Source organism: Rosa chinensis, chromosome 7 (genome assembly GCF_002994745.2).
Source record: "Rosa chinensis cultivar Old Blush chromosome 7, RchiOBHm-V2, whole genome shotgun sequence".
NCBI lineage: Eukaryota > Viridiplantae > Streptophyta > Magnoliopsida > Rosales > Rosaceae > Rosa > Rosa chinensis.
Genome location: NC_037094.1, coordinates 51720941 through 51744034, shown reverse-complemented (window position 1 = coordinate 51744034; position 23094 = coordinate 51720941). Strand labels below are relative to the sequence as shown.

The window sequence follows — 23094 nt, the reverse complement described above, 5'->3', positions numbered from 1 at the left end:
CCATCTGTTTGTGGATGATAGGCAGAAGACTTGTCCAGTTGTGTTCCCTGCAGTTTGAAAAACGATTCCCAGAAAAGGCTAAGGAATATGGGGTCTCTATCTGAAATAATATGATCTGGCATGCCATGAAGTCTAAAAATTTCTTGGACAAACAATTTTGCTACAGATGAAGCTGTATAAGGATGGGACATAGGTATGAAGTGACCAAATTTGGTCAGTCTGTCCACAACTACCCAAATGACTGTTTTACCTTCTGAATTAGGCAAACCATCAATGAAATCCGTTGATATTCCTGACCAAGCTCTCTCAGGAATTGGATTAGGTTGTAATAAACCCGGTGGGTAAATTGTCTCATAATGATTGATCTGGCAAACATGACAATTTGCTATGTAATCCTTGATATCCCTATGTATTCTTGGCCAAGAAAAAGTCTGATTGATTCTCTTATAGGTCCTAGACCTACCAGCATGGCCTCCAATGCACCCACCATGCAGCTCACTCATTATCTTTTTTCTCTAATCATCATGTATAGGGACAAATATTCTATCTCTGTAGAACAGTTGTGAATCTATGACCTTGTAATGTTTCCAGTTGTTTAACCCTTGACTGAGATCCTTCAAAACTGATGAAGCTTCACTATCAATCAAGCAAGCTTTCTTTATGTCTTCCACAAACTGATGCACAGGTTGTGATATACCAGTTTTAGTAGATTATTCCATCCTTCTTGACAAAGCATCCGGGGCTAAATTATTTTTGCCAGCCTTGTACTAGATTGAATAATCATAGCCCATTAATTTCAGTAGCCTTCTATTGTGCTGGGGTGGTGAATCTCTGATTCAAGAAGTGCTCTATTGTTCTGTGATCAGTATAAATCTTAAAATGATGTCCCAACAAATAAGGCCTCCAATGTTGAACTGCAAATACCACAGCAAGCATTTCCTTGTCATACACAGAGAGAATGGAATGCCTTGGGGCTAGAGCTTTACTGAGGAAAGCTATGGGGTGCCCTTCCTGAGACAACACAACCCCAATTCCTTTATCTAATGCATCACATTCCACTACAAAGTCCTTGTTGAAATCTGGTGTGGCAAGTACAGGTGTAGATACTAAGGCTTCCTTGAGATTTTCAAAAGCCCTTTCTGATTCTGTACTCCATTTAAAACAATTCTTCAACATGTCAGTCAGGGGTTTTGCAATAACACCAAAATGTCTCACATATTTCCTGTAGTAGCCAGCTAGTCTGAGGAATCCCCTCAGACCCTTCAATGTTTTTGGCTTAGGCCATTGTTTAATACATTGGATTTTTGAGGGATCAACTGCTACCCCTTGTGCACTGATGATGTGACCTAGTTACTCCACTTGAGATACTCCAAAGCTGCATTTACTTTCCTTGACTTTCAAGAAGTTTTGTTGTAGTTTGTCAAATACCAATTGCAGATGCTTCAGATGGTCTTCCAGGGTGGGGCTATAGATAAGTATATCATTAAAGAAAACCAAGAAAAATTTCCTTAAATAGTCCCTTAGAATGTCATTCATCACAGATTGGAAGGTTGATGGGGCATTAGTGAGTCCAAAAGGCATCACTAAAAATTCATAGTGACCAGAGTGTGTTCTGAATGCAGTCTTGCTAACATCCCTTTCAGCCATTCTAATATGATGATAGCCTAATCTCAAGTCCAACTTTGTATATATTGTTGCCCCATGCACTTCATCCAACAACTCATCTACCACAGGAATGGGGTACTTGTCCTTCACTGTAGCTGCATTTAATGACCTATAGTCAACACACATCCTCCAAGTTCCATCCTTCTTTTTAACTAATAGTACAGGAGAAGAGAAGGGTGACACACTTGGCCTAATGACGCCATTTTCCAACATTTCTTGTACTAGTTTCTCTATTTCTGCCTTCTAGAAATGGGGATATCTATAGGGTCTGACACTAATAGCAGATGTGTTAGCAAAAAGTTCAATCCTGTGGTCTTGCTTTCTTGCTGGTGGTAACGTGGTTGGTGGTTTAAAGATCTCAGAGTACTTTTGCACAAGTTTCTGGATGTCCGGATATGTCATATCAGCAACAGTTGATGTAGAAATGGGGCTGAGTTGTACCATTGCAGCTTCTTTCTCCTTCTTGAGCAGTTTGGTCATGGACTTGCATGTGACCACAGTGGCTTGTGCTTTAGTTTCACCTTGTAGAGTATACTGAACTTGAGCACTAATGAATTGCATCTTCATGGTCTCAAAGTTCCAAGTAATATCACCAAGGGTTTTGAGCCATGATGCCCCCAATACAACTTCACATCCTGAAACTGGTAATATGTAAAAGTTAGCAGTAAAAATGTATTGTTGAATTTGCATTTCAACTTTTACTTGCCCTTTAGTTTGCATGATTGCCCCACTGGGTATGAGAATGCTGTGAATCTGCTTCCTGATGACACATTTGGGATAATGGGATCTGTTGCGAGCTTTGTTGTTGATATGTATGCCCACTGTGGATCTTCTCTTATCCCCGAGATGGAAAAGCAATGTGAGAAGGAGTGCTCTAAGGTTTATATGCTTGACTTAACACAAGGACATTTGATACTAGCATTGGAAACAGTTCACTTCAGAGCTGCATGTCATTGGGCATTATGGTTTCATTGCCTCGCATTGCCTACTGACAAAAATGGTTTCTTAACTGTGTTCAGTAGTCAGTTTTGTGACTTTACTTTGTTGAAGGCAAACCCTTGTTGGCCAACAACTTGGGGACAAATAGTTTCTTTGAGGTTTGACACTGTGGTGATTTATTTGGTGATTCCAAATGTAAAGCTCATCTTCATTATTGGTGGAATGACCCACATCAATTTAAACTGTGCTGCTCTACCCACTGCTTTTTGGTCTCCTCAAATGTGCAAGGACATAGACCAGTTACAAACCCACAGTACAAGAATCATTACACTTGTCGTGGGTGTCATTTCTGAGGATATAAATGACCAAACTAAAGCCATCTCTCAGCCAAGGAGTTTCTCTATTGATGAAGTTATTGATTTTCTCCAAATCAATTTTGAGTTTTCATCTTTGAGGTACTCTTTTGATCCACTTCTTTCCATAGGTTATGGTGTAGTTCTTATGCCTAATATGCACAAGTTTTCTCAATACATGGTGGGGCATGTTCATAAGGATGATTATTTCTTGGCAACGAGCTCTTCAAATTTTTATTCATCAGTCCATGCAATCCATGCACTTGTAAGGAAATTGTTTCCTTTATCACCTATGGCTAATATACGTCCTCTTTTAGTCAACATAATACGAGAAGATGCACACTGTATCAGTGGAATTATGCTAGTTATTTCTATGATTGAACTGGTGTCTTTGAAGTCTAAGAAACAAGGCTTTGAAATTATGTATGGTGATGTTTCCGATGGAAATTATTGTTCTCATATGAGCTGCTCTCTTTACTTCCTTGATTGCATGATCACATGGTTTATTGAATTTGGCTTGGTGGTAATTGTCTCAGTAGATCTTGCATTGGTTCCTCAAAATTTATTTTCAGTACCCATGCGGTCAAATGAAGCTCCTCTGCTTATATTGATATCTAGAAATATACGCACCCAGGCAATTGAATTTGTTAATTCAAGCCATCTACTGCAGGGTTCCAATAGAGAAGCCTTGAGAATCTTTGCTACTTCTCATGTTGGTGTTCATTTATGTGCACTAATGCAAAATTGTGTCTTCAAATATTATATATGTCTCTTGAAGCAAAGAATGGAGTTTCCCTGGAATTACATGTCATATAATAAGTTGGCTATCTTTCTTAATTGGATCATTGAGACGTGGTCAGGTTTCAAAGAAGTGGCAAATATTGATACAACACTGCAGCCTACTGTGGGAGTTTTTTATGCTGCTGATAATTCTAGCACTGGAACAGACTCAGAAAAGATGTCAGAAAGGGACTTGCTTGGTGACATAATTAAGACACTATTATACGTGATAAGTGAGATCATTCATGTGGCTCCTGATAATTTGGATAGTTTCTCTGCTTACTTGCAGCCTAGCAGATATGATAGAGATACAAGTATAACTGCAGAATTGTCAACTGAAAACTGCAATGATTCTCAAGATATTTGTGGTATTGCTAGACTTGTTCTTGGTTTGGCGAGTTCTGTTGGTGCAATGTACAGAGCTGGGGCAGATGATGCTATTTTCAATATAAGCAATGTTATGGTATCATGCATGGGTTCCGCATATGAATTGACTGGTTCAAAGCTCATTTCATCATCTTATCCAATGGGGTATTGGGATAAAATGTTCTTGCTGTTGGCAACATCTGCAGTTCTGGAGCTTCAGATGCCAAAGATAACTTTTGGTGACTTGGATAATGAAGCAGGGACAAATTTCAGAAGACATTTCAGGCTTGAGGTTAAGCCTGTTCTTTGAGTGGGTGGAAATGTTACGAGTCATTTTATTTACAATTGAAACGCAACGTTTTGTTTAGTTGGTGCGCATCGTTTGGTGCTTGTGATGGGAGTATGTTAGGTAGGGGTCATCACTGGTTGGTCGACACGTGTCCTAGACAGTTCTATATCTACTAGCTTTCCTATAGAATGAAGCTATTAATGAAAAATCAGTCTTTTATCATCTTATTTTCTTTAGCTTTCTTTTAATTCCTTTCCTTTGCGATGTCGTTCCATGGCTACGATCCCGGGGAACGTAACAACATTTCTCAATCCTCTACAATTAATCATCCAGTATCTTTGAGTCATAATGATGTTATATTGGGGTTTACTAGTGATACTTATTTTGAATTGATGAATACTGCTAGGATTGTGCAAACTACTTGTGGTGACCCGATCTGAGCCTGACTAGACCGAGGTGACCCGATTTGAGGTTGAGGGTGCTAAGCCTGGGCTAACAGTGTACGCATATCCTCTAAGATCTGGTGGCGTAATGATGCGACTAATTCCTGTATTTCTGTCACCGTTCCTTGAACTGTTGCTACAGATTCCTGCATAGCAACAATTTTGGCAGTTGTCTCATCCTTGTGAACTTGCAGGTCAAATTCCACACTAGAAAGTTCACCCGAGATGTGTGGTTGAGCTCCGGCGCCTCCAGCTCCCTTGAGCTTCACCATCGCCCCAGAGGAAGGGCTCTGATACCAGATTGATAGGGTACTGACCCTAACCTCCAGAATCAAGAGAATAGTGCAGAGAAAAGCAAAGAAAAGTCTAAAGCAAAAAGTAGAAATGATATTTGATTTCCCAGATTTCAACAGAATGTCAGCTTATATAGCTGAGACGTTGACATGCTCAACATGTGTCAACAAGACACTGGCCTTCAGAAACAACCAAAAAACAGCTAAGAGATCTTATTTCTATGCAAAATTGAAACGGTGCGTTTAGCCATAATTGAAATTATGCAAAAGTAAAGATATGATCACTATTCCTAGTCAACTCGGGACTGTAATCCCCTTCATCATAACATGTTTGGATTGGTTTCTTGTTGATTCAGTGTCTATGGTTTGTGTTTTTGTATTGAAGATGTTGGAGAGAAAAGATTGCACATTGAAAAAGTGATAAAATATAATATAACTTATAATTGGGTGACGCTTACCCAATTGTACTGAGGTCTTTTGTGATTAAAACCCAACACCTAATGGGTGGTTAAGTTGAGACAGTATCGGTACAATGGTGGGCCACGGGCCACGCTTGTCGTTGTTTAACATGGTATCAGAGCGGGTCGCTCTTCAATACGTCGCTATCATGGACCCGGATATGGATTCATTCATTAATTGATTCACCAATCTTCTCTCCAATCATGGACCTAGTTTGGCTTCATTAAATTGGCCATCGGAAGTTTCCTATTGGATTATTGCCAAGTGTCTGATGTGGGCCTTGGATTGTTATGTGATTGGTTAAGTCTTTAATGTGGGACTTGTGACCTGATTTCCAATGTGGAATTGGGTTTGTCAATTAATTCCACGTGCATACCTAGAGCTAGGTTGCACGTGAGGGGGCGTGTTGGAGAGGAAAGATCCCATATTGAAAAAGTGACAAAATATAATATAACTTATAAGTGAGTGACGCTTACCCAATTGTACCCTAGAGCTAGGTTGCATGTGAGGGGGCGTGTTGGAGAGGAAAGATCCCACATTGGAAAAGTGACAAAATTTAATATAACTTATAAGTGGGTGACGCTTACCCAATTGTACTGAGGCCTTTTGTGATTAAAACTCAACACCTAACGGGTGGTTAAGTTGGGACAGTATCGGTATAATAGTGGGCCACGGGCCATGCTTGTCGCTCTTTAACAGAAGATGCTCGGAAACCAGATTCTGTTTGATTGAGAATATATGGGTTTAGGAATACCAGTTAATTGAACCAACCGTTGGATTAAATTTTACAGGTGTACAGATGTTATCAGGGTTGGGTTGACGTTAGACTAACATCACGTGTAATTCACGTACGTGCTGTAAACACAAAAGGGTGAGCACCCACTTTTGGGTGGCTTGAAGAAGCTCCGCAAATGCTCTGCATGTGTAAGAAAAACTCATTAGAAAAGTGTTAGTAAAAATTATTTTAAAAAATAAAAGGAAAAATAATCATTTTTGGTCACTCAACTATGACTCGATCGACACTTTCGTCACTTAACTTTTAAAAATGGGTCAATTCCCTTTTACCCAGAAATCACATGTATTGTGCCCACTTGCACCAATAAGTTTGTATTGTGTCCATTTACACAAATCTTAGAGGAAAAGACCTATAAGGATAGTCTTTTCTAAAGTAGTGCCTAAGATGTCCTATCCTAATTTTTGGGTCTAACCTTTGCTTTTTCTTTAAGAAAACCTGTTTAGACTTTTGAAAGAAATAAAACTAGCCTTCAACATGCCCAAGTTTTTCACGTAATAGCTCCTTGCCTAGCGGTTACTATAAGAGGCGGAATTACTGCTGCTTATTTTTGTCTTAAGCTGAGGCAAATCTTCCTCAGAAACAGAAAGTCTAAACCTAAAAATAGTACAGGATTGAGGCTAACAATAGATATAAATAAACATTTAAATATTGAAAAATATAGATGAGGTGGATGAGCAATCTGAAATTATTTATTCAAACATAATTACAGACTAAAATTCAGAGCCTCATTCTTAGGTAAACAGCTAAAAGTTGTTTAGATATCCATGAGAATGATTTACAGATACTTACTTAGAAAGAAAGTACTAGACATGAAGGAAATAGCACACTGCTACTATGGCTTTCTTACTTCTTGAGAGAAGACTCTTCTCTTCACTTTTCTGATGCCTTACAGACTGAACCTAAGGCTCCTTATATAGGGAGCAGCGAAACTCAAACTAGAATTCAAAACATAAAAATGTACAGCACAACTCCATTATTTTCTGATCTCGAGAGTGCTCCTGATGATGGAGGTCGTATGGCGAAAAGCAGATTCTTTTAGGTGAAATGTTTTTCACCTTGTTCTTTTCTGAAAAGCCAAAGTTGCTTTCGGTGCTTTTCACACCTGATGCTTCATATGTTTTCATCTGTTTCAGAATTGTGGCCTAGGACAAGAGAGTTGTCATCCATCCTAGCTTTAACTTCATTATCGTCTACGTCTGTATCTGCATACATCTTATAGTGGTTGTCAGTTTCAAGCTTTTGGATCCACTGTAAGCATGCCAACGTAGAATCAATTTCCTTTCTCTCAAGTGACAGAAAAAGGTCACTGCTTATCACGTCAGGGTGATCACAGGCAGTGATTAAGATTTTCTCTCCTGTTGCCAGGAAGGTATTTTCTTTATCTTCTTCGATGATCTTTTGGATATAGTCTAGGGACATGGCTTTCATCCAGGGGATGCTAGAGTTTGGCTGGCCATTATATCCCACACAGGTAGGCTTGAGATATCTTCCTTGTATAATCCTCACATAATGATATGGAGAAATATATTCAACTTCGCCATTTCTGTTCTGAATCTATTCTTTGGGGTCAGTGGGAATTTTGATGGTGGCAGTGTAGTCTTTTGCCACAAAGCCAGTTTCTACATCGGAAACCCAACGGTGGTATTCAAGTCTTTCTGAGTCCAAAATGTCAAATTCAGGTCGAGTTGGATCAGCCATCTACATAAACAAGAGAGAAAATATAAATTACACAGTCATACAGATATCCACGTGAATTATTTTCCAAAGAATATGAATTAGATTTAAAGACCAAGATTCGTACTGTTCACAATTTTTTTTCCGACGCTTATGTGAAAATGCTTTATCACATTAATTATATATTTATAAGGTGCATGAATTTCATTATCATAGAAAAATTCAATTTATCTATAAAACAATTATAAAAGGTATTAACATAAATCACAGACATGCTCAAATTTCACAAATAATATATAACGCAATATATGCTACACATAATAACAGTAATAATATATCACGCTCAAAATTTTACTAATAATAAAATGGCATAATATAAAGGCATGCTTAGGAATAATTATATAAGCGTAAATAAAATTAGTAGAACATGCTTGAAATTTTACAAAAATTATAAACAGTAAAATATATAATCATGCTTAAAGATAATCATATAAAACATAAATAACAAGGCATGATTAAAAGGATCAATATTATCTAACTAAACATGCTCAAAAGTTCTAATTATAAATAATTAAATATACCGGAGTATGAATTTAAGTAAATAAAAGAGAACATACTTGGTTTCGAAAAAAACAAAACGATCATAGCACACGCGCATGTTGATGCAGAAGTGCGTAGCGATGATTTTAGGCTTGAGATAAACTGGGCCGCTTCCTCTCTCTTTTCAGTAGTGGGCCACGGAGCCTTTGATTGTTTTCTTTTTCTTTTTCTTTTTCTTGGCCTGCTTTTTCTTTTTTTCTTTTCTGGGCTGTAGGGCCTGTTTTTTTTCTTTGCTATTTTTTTTTTTGTAGGGCCGGCTCTTTTCTTGGGGCCGGGTTAGCCCCTTATTTTTTCTTCTTCTTTTTCTTCATTTTCTTCTTCGCATCTTCTTCTTCTTCTTTCTTTTCTCAGTTACTTCCTTCTGGTTCTGTGCGTGTGGGCTGGCTGAGTGCATGGGCGCTGGCCAGAGGCAGCGAAGGGATCGGGGCTGGGCGCTGCTGCTGGGTGCAGTGGCAGATGGGTTGTGCAGGGGAGGTGGGTTGCTGCAAGGCGGTCTGAGACTGGGCTACAGACAGGGATGCAAGGGTGCTGAGAGGCTAGGCTGGGCTGATGAATAGTGACGAATCCAATCTGGGTCTAATAAAGGACGGCGCCGCTTGGAAAACGTGTAGGTAGATGAAGACGCGTGCTAGGGAGGAGGCTTGGTGAGGTGGGTTGTGCGCGCGGAGGGAGAGTCGAGGGTGCAGGTTGCTGGCACAGGGCTGCTGCATGGATTTTTTTTTTGTTGGTGGCGGTGGAGAAGTTTTTTTTCTTCTAGGGTTTTTGTTTTGGTTTTTTTTTTTTTAAATTTTTTTTTACTGTTCGACAGGAGGAAGAAAGAAACTTTCAACTACGGTTTTTTTTTTTGGCTATTTGCTCTGAACGTGCTGATAACGTGTAAAAGTAAATTGAGAATTGGAATTGGTTTACTCATTTCATTTCATAGTTCCTTTATATAGGGAGAGAATTACAATGGAAATATCAATTACAATGATGACATTAAATGCTGATAGATCCGTAATCCTGGCTGATTGATAGTAATTACTAATTCCTTGATTCCATCTTCGTCAGTCACTTTGATAAAGGCACATAATTTGCTTTTCCTTTAACATTAAATAAGTAATCATGAGATACAGAAAATAGAAAAAATAAAATAAACATTAAGAAAAAATGATTAATCTTTTTTTTTTTGCACAGCTAAAATAAAAAAGAAAAGAAAAAACCATAGAATAGTTCATGTTATTTTCTTGTTTATTAGAAATTATGAAACTCAATATCTTGTGTTTGATTTTCTTTTATTGAAAAAGAGATTTATGTTATCTGATTAAGGAATTGATATGTAATTAAGATTTATAGAGTAATCTATTTTTTATTTTTTGGGTTAGGTTGAGGTATAGTGTACACGTTAAAATGACACTCTCTCTTTCTCTCGAGAGAGGATTGCTAAGGTCGCACCCAGCCTTGATTGGCGATGGCGGCACTGCAAATTTCCTGACTCTCAGCAGAGAGGTTTCTCAGCCACATTGTGGCTCTGCATTTTGGATTTGGAAGGGCGATAATGTCTCTTTTTCTTCTCCCTTCCTTGGTGACGTCGTTGGTTGGCTTCGACGTCTCTTTAATATTTGTTCGGATCAGTTTGGTCTTCTGAATGGATTGGAGATTCTAATGGCAGTCATCTTGGCTGAGATGGCGCGAGTTTCCTTGACTTCAAGCTCGTCAACGATAGGAGGAGCAGGGCATTTCCCTCCCAGTGTGTTTGGGTTAGGTGATGTGGGACGGGGACTCAGTGATGGCTAAATTGTTCAGGCCGGAGTGGGCTCAGATCCTATCAGATGGGATTGTTCGATTTGTATGGTGGTCGAGGACAACGTGATCGGTGGCGAACCGGTTTCTCCTTCGGCAGCAAAGATTGAAGCTAGGCTGCAATTACACTGTGACGGTAGTCATGGTGATCTTTCTCTTACGCTGGATTGCGGCGATGATGGGAAAGGCTATGACGGCAGTGGTGAGGGAGGTCTTGCTGAGGGCGGCGGCTCTTGGGTCACTAGGTATGCCAGGGTTTGCTACTAGGCTCTAAGACTGTTAGGCCTGGAGTGGACCTTTGCCTATGGTTGGGGCCTTTGGCATGGGCTTGCCTTTTGGACGGTGGACTTCCTGTGTGATGCACGGATCTCTAGCTGGGCTAAGTTTAATCGGGGATCCTCAATTTAGGCTGCTCTAATGAATGAAGACGGAGTGGATGATGATACATCATCCTTTACTCCTAATTTTTTTTATTTTTTTTTTATCTTGGTCGCAAAAACCAGTAGCTCTGGGGTTTTTTATTCCGCTTCGGAGTTTCTAGGTTTTTGTATGAAATAATGGTCCGTGGACTTTCTAAAAAGTGGGTGTACTTGGGATATACTGGGTACTGGTTCTTGTTTAGAATAGGAGTCTTAGGGTGCTCTGAGGAACGATTCTTTCTGTCGACCCCATAGGGATGTTTCGTTTTTGTATTGCTTGCTGAATCTATATAATGGGTTGACCTCTTTTGATAAAAAAAAAAATTTATAGAGTAATTAAGTCATTGAAATAACTAAGTTTTATATTTTAAAGATAATAGTTTATTTGCAAATTATATGAATGATGTTATTTGAGGAACTTTAATACTTGCAAAGTTGATAGGAGGTGTAACAAGCATAGGAGGTCAAGTGAGTAAATTTGGAAGTTCCAATAGAAAGACTCTATAGTTTTACTGATGTATTATTGTTTCTACATTTTCAGCATGTTTTTCGGTAGGGTGACAAAAGCTTAAGGCTTTATCATCTACCTATTGTACTTTTAGATCAACTCTCTGATTTATCCGATCCTGGATATGAGAATTTTTGAAAGTTTTCTTGAGTGTCTCTTAATTCAGCTGCTTGCTAATGGATGTGGTTAGCAAGATTCTCAGTTCTTACTAACTTTTTTTTTTTAATATTAGAAAGATATTGTTTTTTTTTTCCAGGTAATCTAGCTTGACTTCAAGCTTGGCTACTCTAGAATTTATTTCTTCGAGTTGATTAATCCTTAGATTAAATCTCGATCTCGAGTTGTTTTATAACTTTTTCATGACTCTTGTTCCTAAATAGATGATCTAGGTATTCAATTAAGCTTGGTCTTGAAGGATCAAGCTCTTCTACTCCGATTTCTCTTTAGAGATGAATATATTCGTCGTATAGAGTATTTAAAACTCTACACAGGTATATATTCAATAGAGTATTGATTTTCTTGCATGTGCTTTGTATGAAAGCACACTTGCCACTTCTCATTTCCTTTTTCTGTATAAAAGGCTTGATAATTTTGAAGTTTGGATTCTATTTTGCTAGTCAAGAAAAGCCAACTTTGAAGCATAAACTTTTCTGACATGTTTTTGAGCAAAACAGTCTTTGATATCAGCTAGAATGGATCTAACCGATACTGAAATAATCAAGAATTTTTGTTCTTCCTCAAGAGTTTATTTGATAATCTTAATTTGTTCTTCAACTTGGTAGATTCTTCTTTGAACCTAGTAGATAATATCCCTGAGAGTTTTTCTACTAAGTCCCGACCTAAAATTTTTCAGCTTCTTTAACTTTTCTCGTTCTTCTTGTAATTCTTTACTAGTTTCTTTGCATGCAGTGATCAATTCAACTCAACTAATGATAGAAATTGAAGTTTTGGACGTTTTAACGATCATCAATTTGCCTGAAAATTTGCAGAGATGATATACTTATATATACCTAAACACTGAATGATTAAAATGTGAATATGTAATCGAAAAGTGGTCAAAATATGAAAATCTGTTCCTTTAGCTGAGCTAATGACCTTCTTAGCAGAGCAAGATTACACACACACACACGCACACATATACTATTCATAGTAAAAATAAAAGTAAACGGTAAAAGTTAAAAAGATAAAAAAAGTACTAGTGGTACTAGTGGTATTTTAATGGCTAATTTGGGTAGATGGGAGGGAAAATGAAAAAAGGTTTGTGTGAGTGGGAAGAAAGATTTGTTGCTTAGGTGAATGAGAAGTATTTTTGTACAAACAGAGTAAAGAGGCATTTTCCCAAAGAAGAAAGTGTTGTGTGACAGCTGTCAAGTGTATAATGGACAGCTTCTCTTACCCATTAGAGATTCGCTAATGGATAGTGTGATATATGTGGTAAGTGATGACTTTTATGTCAAGTGGTTAGAGATTTGCCCAAGTCGATCTTAAGCTAGTAGATTAGTCAATAAGCATGGTTGTTACTGTAATGTAATTAAGAAAAGCCGTGAGAATTTGTAGAGAGGTTTTATTAGAGGCTACTGTGATTGAGACTTTGAGCTCGATAAGGATTAGAAAGTGTGAACATCTTTGTAATTCTGTGAGATCATATTGAGTTTATTACCATAATTCTATTATGGTATCAGAGGAGCAAAAGCTCACGCTGCTGATTCTGGGTACCTGAATTGTTCATGCTGGCCATCGCTGTGCTCGATCGTCTCTGATGTGATCCATCTACAAGATTGTTTCAACTTTGTTGTTCGATCTCAGTACCCGCCAGATTCTAATCACAATTTTCTGGTTCGGTCTACTGTTAATCCATTTGGAGTTGACCCTGCCTGCAGTCCGTGTGCTACTAATGGCTAAAAGGACATTCCATGAAGCCTTCTCTTCATCTTCATCTTCCACCTTGTCAGAACAATGGATTTATGATGTGTTCTTGAGCTTCAGAGGTGAAGACACACGGAACAACTTCACAGGCCACCTCTACATGGCATTGCAAGGTGCAGGAATCAACGCCTTTATTGATGACCAGCTAAGAAGGGGGGAAGATATAACTTCTGAATTGGTGCAGGCAATCCAAGGGTCCAGTATTTCTGTTATTGTTTTCTCAAGCAAATATGCAGAATCCACTTGGTGTCTGGACGAGCTGGTGAAGATCATGGAGTGTAGACAAATAACATCGAGGCAAATGGTTTTTCCGATATTCTATGATGTTGATCCTTCAGATGTCAGGAAATAGAATGGTAGTTTTGCACAAGCATTTCGGAAACATGAAAAGCGCTTTCTGTCGGATATGGATAAGGTGCAGAGGTGGAGAGCTGCTCTCATTGAAATCTGGCTGGGATCTTGGAAACACCGCAGATAGGTAAATTCTGTTGTAGGAGAATAGAATTGTGTTTATTATTGATAATAGGAGCCATTTATATAGGGAGTTTACAGAGTACACAAAAGGTAACAGAATCAGAATACGATTAGTATACCTAAGGTACTTTCCTATTACAACTCTAACCCTAGTTTGTAGAGGCACACATTATGTCGATATCCTTCAACACTCCCCCTTGTGCCGCTCAAACTTGGTGATGACGCTTTAATTGTTGCCTCGTTAAAAACCTTGCCAGGTAACAAAAACCCTGTGGGACAAAAATAACCTTGGTCGAAGGACAAAAAGAGCACAACACGTCCTTCACTCTTCGAGATCGAACATGTAGACATCATGCCTCCCCCTGATGTCAATATCTCCCCCTGATTGCTACAATCATGGGAGTTCGGATAACTTTCTCAATCCGATGCTCTTCACATGTTTCTCGAAGGTGGATTTTGGTAACGACTTAGTAAATAAGTCCGCTACATTATCCTCTTATCGGATTTGGTTCACTTCAGTATTTAGAAGTGCATGTTGTCATTTTGATAGAGAGGAGGAGGAGCACGGAAGGTGGCATTTTGCCTTGTGGAGTCCGATCCTACATTTCCGTTGTCTCTTTTCTCTGTAGGGATAGAACAAGCCCATATCAATCTTACCTCTCAAATATCGAAAGATTGTCTTTATACCATTCTAATGGAGTTGCGTTAGCGCGGGGCTATGTCTAGCCAACAAGTTCATTATAATTGAGGTGTCCGGTCTTGTATTGTGCTAAGTACAACAATGCGCCTATTGTACATAAGTAAACACTTTCGTTTTTAACACGTCTTCGTCATCATCCCTGGGACGAAACGGATCCCTTTTAGGGCCAAGACTACGGACGACCATGGGAGTGCATTTTTGACTTTATCAAAAATGTCTATTGACACGGTATACAAGTTCTGAATCTAGACAAAACCATGTTCTCCCAAGGTCCTTCCTCTCAAACTCGGATTTCAGGTGTTCAGCGGTTTCCCTTAACTCTCAAGGGTTCCAATTATGTTTATCAACATAAACCGCGACAATTGCAAATCCGGAACTTGTAATGGAAACGCGTGGGCATAGTTCATCATATCCCTTCCCAATCAAGTAGTCATTTTAGTGAGCATTTCAACCTCGTTGCAAATGCGCTCCGTGGTCTAGAGCCACTTGACTTGGGTAAATAAAGTCCACAAGAACCTTCATTATATTCCGTATCTAGATCCCCATAGAGATACGTAGTGACCACATTCGTAAGCTGCATGTTCAGTTATTTGGAAACTACCAAATTGACAAGGTAGTGGAGTGCAATGACATCCATTACGAGAGAATATGTCTTCTCGTAGTCGATTCCAGAGCGTTGTGAGAAACCTTGTGCCATAAGGCGAGATTACCATCTCCTTTTCTCATCACGCTATCTAACGAAGACCTATTAATGTCAATAGGTTTTATGTTTAGGAGGTGTTGACATCTCAGGCACGAAATCCTTCTTTTTCGTTAGTGAATCCAATTTAACCTGGATCGCATCTTTCCATTTAGGCCAATTTTCTCTACGTTGGCTTTCTTCAACGGAGTAAGGTTCGATGTCATTGGTCTCAATAATTCCACGTCCTCATGTACACTAGTGTAGTTCGTAGAGATCTCTATATTTTCAGGAATTGGTTCTAACATTGAGGCGTCCCCCAACGATGTCTCTTGGACATAACCACAATCCAAAATATTCTTATGAGACGGATTATGAGTATCAATGATCAATGGATCAAGTTGTGCCAAACTCGCTCTATTCTTAGGGCGAGAATCCATCGAACCTATGGGTCTCCTACTCTCTCTAGCGGAACCCATGACCTATGACGCCATTATGCCACCTTTGTTGCGTCACCATACTACCATCCATGGTAGTGGTGCAATACCCATCTTCTCTGGGTGGCACCATGTCCTCTTGTGGGGACATCAATCCTTGCAGGCATGTTTGCAGCAGGTATATGTGATCTCGTCACTTTTAGGGGATCAAGATGAGACATAGTGAGGACAGACCATGACAATTCCTGTCGTTCCTGTTGAACATTGACGTTCTAATCTCCCCCTAACGACGGGAAGACTGTCTCATCAAAGTGACAATTCGCAAATCCAGCGAAATAGAGATCGCCTGTCAAGAGTTCTACATGGCGGACTTATAGTTGGAGACTCATGTCCAACAAATATATATATATATATATATATATATATATGCATTCGTTGCAATGACTCATGTTGATGCACTGTGGCGACGCAATTGGCACATGAACCGCACACTCAAATATGCATAAATACGAGATATTAAACTTGAACCCAGTCACTAGCTGTAACGCAAATAAAAGTTGAGTGGCTGCTATGAGTCGTAGACGAATTAGCATAGCTGCATGCGTTATTGCATAACCCAAGCGGAAATATTGGTGCGCATTACCAATGTCCGGGCTACCATTGTAGTCGTTTAATGGTGGCTTTTCCGCGAGACCAATTGGGTGTGTACATGGGAATATGATACTCGATATCAATACCCAATGATATGCAATAGTCATCGAAAACTGTCGATGTAAATTCTCTAGCATTATCAAGTCAAATTGACTTAGTGGGATGATCTGGGTAGTGAGCCCGTAGCCATATGTTATGTGCTAGGAGTGTAGTATAAGCAACATTAAGAGTGGATAATGGCACAACACGTGACCAGCGTGTTTGCGTATCAACCAACACCATAAAACATCTATATGGTCCGCAAGTTGGTTGATCAAATCCATAGAATTCCCTTAGATTCTTTGTGAGAATGGAATTATTTCCTCAATCTCCTTTGCATAGGATGGTCTCAATCCTAAATAACAGGCTTTACAGAACGAAACATGGGCTTTATAATCAACCAATAAAGGTTTTGGTGAAGCCATAGTGTCACAATAGACTTGAAAAGTAGAGAGAGGAGTTTTTGGCGTCAATGCCATGCATTTGCCGCAGGGGGTAGGCGGCACTGGCCATGTATGGCCTGTCTTTGCACAATCATGGCGCCATGAGGCACATGTGCAGCTCCTCAAACCAATTCTTGGTTCTTACTTTTCTTCATTCTGAAAATGGATGTCCGTGTAAGTCTTTAATACACGGATCATCATGTCAAAGCCTATATGTGCCAAAATCCCATAAGTCGTCTCTCATGACATAGTTGGATTCAATAACTCAAATAGTGGTTGCATACAACCCACTAGAGCGACACATAAGTTTCTCTAATACTCGTTTATGTCCGTAGTCATTAGAGGTGATGCAAAGGAACTCTGTCCATTATCATAATGTGTTTCCACATGAAAACCATTGGCTCTTATATAATAAAGTTCGAATTAAGGTATGTCCAAGGCATTAAGTAAAAGAATTGACACTTTATTAATAGCCAATGATTACATCAAAGTTTCCAAAGTCTAATCCAAAATAAAATCAAAGTAAGACACATTGTAGTCACTCTATCCGTTTGGTAACTCTAATCAAATATGACCAGGAAAGTAGAGAGAGATGTTGGTGGAGCGAGGCTCTCTTAAGTACCAATAATCTCAATGACTTTCCTAGACATCACATTTTATTGGGTCCGCCACATAAGAAAGAGTTTAAGACAATTGTCATTTATTGACTAAGGCAAATTGCCATTACAAAAGTTCTTGGAAAATAAAAAGGACTAATCAAAGTCTGTTGCATCCATGTGCACTTCATCTTCTGCTTTGAAGTCCTCTATGGTGAGATTGACATCTCCACCACCTTCTTCTTCTTCTGCAAGGTACACTTCTTGCTCTCTCATGTCTCTATATGCCCTGTAGCTTGCAGCTAGTTCCTCGCTTGCCTTGCATTGCTTGAACCAATGCTCAATTGATCCACATCGATGACACTCATCATTGCGGTTGCCTCCCTTTAATTGAGGTGCACGTTGTGCACGTTGCAGGCGTTCCCTAGGAGGGTTGGTGCCACCACCACGACCCATTAAGCCACCATTACGGCTAGGGATACCACGACCCCCTCTCCCACATGTGGCATTACCACCACGTGTATCCACACCAAACTTGCGGTTTCCTTCCTGATTAGGGCGGTTATATGGGCCCATACGTCCCTCATGCCCCCCATTCTTAGGGTACCGCTCCTTGCGCCCTCCTTTGGGTGCATTATAATTCACCTCATGAATGCTCTTAGTTCCAATGGGCCTTGAATTATAATTCCTCACGAGTATGTTATCATGCTTCTCGGCTACAGATATAATATTGATAAGCTGATGAAACCTCGTGATCCGTCCAGCATTGACTTCAGTACGGTATTGCTTTGATACCACAATGGCTGAAACAGGGAAGGTGGAGAGAGTTTTCTCAATTAGCTCTTACTCTGTGACAAGTTGTCCACAAAACCTCAACATGGACTGTATGCGAAGAGCTTCTGAATTATATTCAGCAACAGACTTGAAGTCAGCATAGCGCAGATTGTTCCATTGAACCTTCAAGTCAGGGAGGAGGGAATCTTGGACATTGCCAAAGCGCTCTTCTAGCGCTACCCATAGCTCTCTTGCATTCTTGATCGACATATACTCCAATCTGAGTGCCTTATCCATATGGCGTCGCATCAAGATAACTGCTTGAGCATGCTTTGTAGATGTTCGGTTGAACATAAGATCCGGGTTAGGTGCCTGGATTATGGGTAATATTCCCTTTGAAGTGAGATGGTTCTCAACATCGGTTACCCAACTGTGGTAATCCGAGCCTGTTGAGTCAATCATGGGAAAGTCGAGTCTAGGTTCATTCAACATCCTGAAAATAAGAAGAGAAGATATATTAGTTTCGGAGTTAAACTTCCACGAAAACTAAAATAATAAGATTTCCGAGCTATGCTACCAAGAAATCAATTTCTAAGAATCTCTTTTGGATTAGACCAATAGTGATGTTTTAATATGGTCACAATTTGATGCTTACGGACGCTCTTAGTCCAAGCATTGTGAACGCTCTTAGTTCACATGAACACTCTTAGTTCGTTTAATTATGAACACTCTTAGTTCATACGAACACTCTTAGTTCGTTAAGCGTGAATCCCCACAATTCCGCTTTGTTAAGTACTCAAAATCATTTGACAACATATATATATTCCAATATTTGCAGAAAATAAAAGGAATTTAAATACAAGAAAGCAGCAACCTTAATTATAAAAACTTACGTGATTGTTCTTGACTTGAAGACACGCGCGTGTTGATGCAGGCGTGTAGTTGGAATCTGGTCGGAAATTTGCAGTTGGTGGCTGCCCTTCTCCCTTCCCTTTTTTTTCTTCTTCTTCCTTTTTTTTCTCTCCGGGCCCAGCCCTTCTCTTCTTTTTTTTTTCTTCTTCTTTTTTCTTTCCGGGCCCAGCCTTCTCTTCTCTTTTTTTCTTCTTCTTTTTTTTTTTCTGGCCGGGTCCCTCTCTTTTTTTTTCTTCCTTTTTTTCGGTCTTCTTCTTTGGTCTTCTTCTTCCTTCTTTCCTCTGTTCTTCTTCTTCTTCCTAATCTGAGATGGGTGGCTGGAGCATGCGCGGCTGGTCGCTGGCAGGAAGGAAGCAGCAGCACCGGCGCAGGGGTGCTGCAGGTCGTGCAGACTGGGCAGGGGCAGATTGCTGCAGGTCGTGCGGCAGATGGTTAGGCTGCGAGCTGGTGTGCAGCGCGGGCTGCAAGGAGGCGCTGGAGGGCTGCTGCTGGGAGCTGGGTGCGTGGCTGCTGCTGGGTGCGTGAGTGCTGCAGTTTGGAGGCCGGTGAGGCTGAGGTTCGGCCTCTCCTTTTTTTTTTTTTTTTTTTGGGTTGGCGGCAGAGAGAAAAGTTTTTTTTTCTTTTTCTGAAGCTAGGGTTAGAACTCGTGCTGATAACGTGTTGTAGGAGAATAGAATTGTGTTTATTATTGATAATAGGAGCCCTTTATATAGGGAGTTTACAGAGTACACAAAAGGTAACAGAATCAGAATACGATTAGTATACCTAGGGTACTTTCCTATTACAACTCTAACCCTAGTTTGTAGAGGCACACATTATGTCGATATCCTTCAACAAATTCACTAATTTTTCTTGGACATTTCTCTAATATTCAACTTAAATATTTTGAAATACTCCAGAGTTGGCTACTGCTTCTCTCTTCCTCTTGCTAGACTTTTGCGCAATAGTTACAAATAGTAGCTAAATATTGTGTATTTAGTGAACCTATATATTGTCAAACTAAGTAATAGTTAATTCATTTTATTTTTGTTGTTGCCTAATGTTTCTTATCTCTGGTTATGAATACAATTGCTAGGCATGAGGCAAGCTTTATCAGGAAAATTGTTGACCATATTACTGGAAAGCTTCAGAGTACTGAACACTTGCAGATAGCTATGCACCCAATTGGACTAACTTCTCGTGTGGAATATATAAACTATGGGCTAGGTACGTGTTGCGCGAAATGATGTTTGTATGGTTGGAATTGGTAAAACAACAGTTGCCAAGGCCTTTTATAACCAATTTTTCTGTGAATTTGAAGGTAGAAGTTTCCTTTCAAATGTTAGGGAAACTACAAAGCAAACCAATGGTGAGGTTCTTTTGCAAGAACAACTTCTTTCTCATATCTTGAGAACAACCAAGATAAAGGTAGATAGTGTTCATAGAGGGATCAATGTGATCAAGAAAAAGCTTAGAGGTTTAAGGGTACTTGTCATAATTGATGACATTGATCGAATAAGCCAGCTGAATGCGTTGGCTATAAACCCTATAAACAATACATGGTTTGGTCCAGGAAGTATAGTCTTAATAACAACAAGATTGAGATGAACAGTTGCTAAGGCAACTGAGAGTGGATGCAATCTATTTGACAGAAGCAATGAATGAAGATGAAGCTCTTGAGCTCTTTAGTTGGCATGCTTTTGGTAATAGCTGTCCTGATGAAGAATATTTAGAACTCTCAAGAAGTGTTCTTACTTATTGTGGGGGTTTGCCACTAGCTCTTGAAGTATTAGGAGGTTTCCTGTTTGGAAGGAGCATTATAGAGTGGGAAAGTGCACTGCAGAAATTGGAGAGAATTCCTGATAATGTCCAAATTTGGGAAAAGCTCCAAATCAGCACTGATGGACAAGTAATGATGGAAAGGAAATATTCCTTGACATAGCTTGTTTCTTTATTGGGATGGATAAGAACAATGTTATACAAATATTGGATGGTTGCGGCTTTTCTGCAGAAATAGAAATCAGAGTCCTTATTCAACGTTGTCTTGTAGCTGTTGATGGAGGAAACAAGCTGATGATGCATGATTTGCTTCGAGACATGGGTAGAGAAATGGTACGCCAAGACTCGACTAACCACCCTGGAAAACGTACAAGAGTTTGGAGTCGTGAAGATGTAATAGACGTGTTGACAAGCAAATCTATAAGTACCTTCCCAATCATATTTTGTGCTATATGGATTTAACGTAAAGTACTCATATACATATCATATAACCATTATGCGCTGGATGTGTGTAATCCAATACATCTCCTTTCCCACATAAGGTCGTGTACCTCCCCTGTGGTTCATGCATTTATCACTCTGCCTCTATTTCATATATATATATATATATATATATATATATATCATTATAACTTGCAAATAGCCCTTCCTTGGTGTTTATGCCTTTTATTATCAGGGAACTGAAAACATTCTAGGACTCACATTGTATGTGCCAAAAGATTCTAATTAATAGGGTAAGTTTCAGCACAAAAGCATTTAAGAATATGAAGAGTCTAAGATTGCTCCAACTTGACTACGTACGTACAACTCAGTGAATGCTACAAAGATTATCCCATGCACAAATTAAGATGGTTGTGCTGGCATGAGTTTCCTCTTGACTTCATACCAAAGGGGTTTATGCAACCAAACCTTGTTGCTATTGACCTTCAATATAGCAACATCACACAAGCTTGGAAGGATTCAGAGGTACAAGTATATGTAACTTCCACCGATCATATTCTTTATCTGCTTCTGGATTGATAATTCCACGAACACATCTTGCTCTCTCTCTTCTTTTTTGATTTTGAATTTTGTTTTATTTTGGCTATCTAACAGTTACTTGAGAAGCTGAAGATTCTTAATCTCAGCCACTGCCCTTACATAACACAAACTCCAGACTTTTTGAAACTCCCAAATCTGGAGCAGTTGATACTTGAAGACTGTGACTGTTTGTCTGAGGTTCACGAGTCCATTGGAGCTCTTAAAGCACTAGCTTTGGTAAATCTGCGGGACTGCAAGATGATTAAGGATCTCCCAAGGAGTTTCTACAAGTTGAAATCTGTTGATACTGTTATTCTCTCAGGTTGTTCAAAGTTTGAAACCCCGGCGGTGGACTTGAGGAACATGGTATCACTGACAACCATTCTTGCAGACTTCACAACTATAAGAACAACACCATCCCTAGTACAAATAAAGACTCTGAAGTCATCATCTCCATGTAGCCTGGAATCTTTATCTCTGAAATCGCCTCCTTAGAAACTGCAAAGTGACTGATGATGCAATATTTCCTAAGGATCTTGGGAGTTCTCTATCTTCTTTAGAAGTTCTAGATCTAGGAGGAAATAATTTTCATAGCGTTCCAAGCTTGAGTGGCCTTACCATGCTCCAAATGCTGTCATTGGGAGTCTACCTTCTTTAGAAAAATTATATCTAGGAAAAAAATAGATTTCATCAGCTTCCAAACCTGGGAAATCTTTCCAAGCTTCAGATTCTATATTTGAATGACTGCAGACAGCTTCATGCAGTGCCCGACTTACCAACAAGTTTCCAGGCTTGGATAAAGTTCTAAACTGCATGACGAAGCTGACGATGCAGGGTACCAACAATATCACGACGAGTCTTCTCACTGAGAGCTTCCTACAGGTTCTCTCTCTCTCTCTTGCTTATACAAACAATATACGCATGGTGTAGGGATGGACCGGATCTGGTGCAATTTTGTTAAATAGAGACAAGTGTGGCTCGTGGCCCACCATTGTACCGATATTGTCCCAACTTAACCATCCGATAGGTGTTGGGTTTTAATCACAAAAGGCCTCGGTACAATTGGATGAGATCCACCCATTTATAAGTTATATTTTATTTGTCACTTTTCCAATGTGGGATCTTTCCTTTCCAACACGCCCCCTCACGTGCAACCTAGCTCTAGGTATGCACGTGGAATTAATTGACAAACCCGATTCCACATTGAAAATCGGGTCACAAGTCCCATATTAGAGACTTGACCAATCACATAACAATCCAAGGCCCACATCGGACACTTGACAATAATCCAATCGGAAACTTCCGATGGCCAATTTAAT

The 23094-nt window shown here is 39.5% G+C and overlaps 1 pseudogene; it reads left to right on the top strand.

The window, feature by feature from the left end:
- The first annotated feature begins 13260 nt into the window (after positions 1-13260).
- Positions 13261-22270, top strand: LOC112180282 (annotated as a pseudogene).
- The last annotated feature ends 824 nt before the right edge of the window (positions 22271-23094 follow it).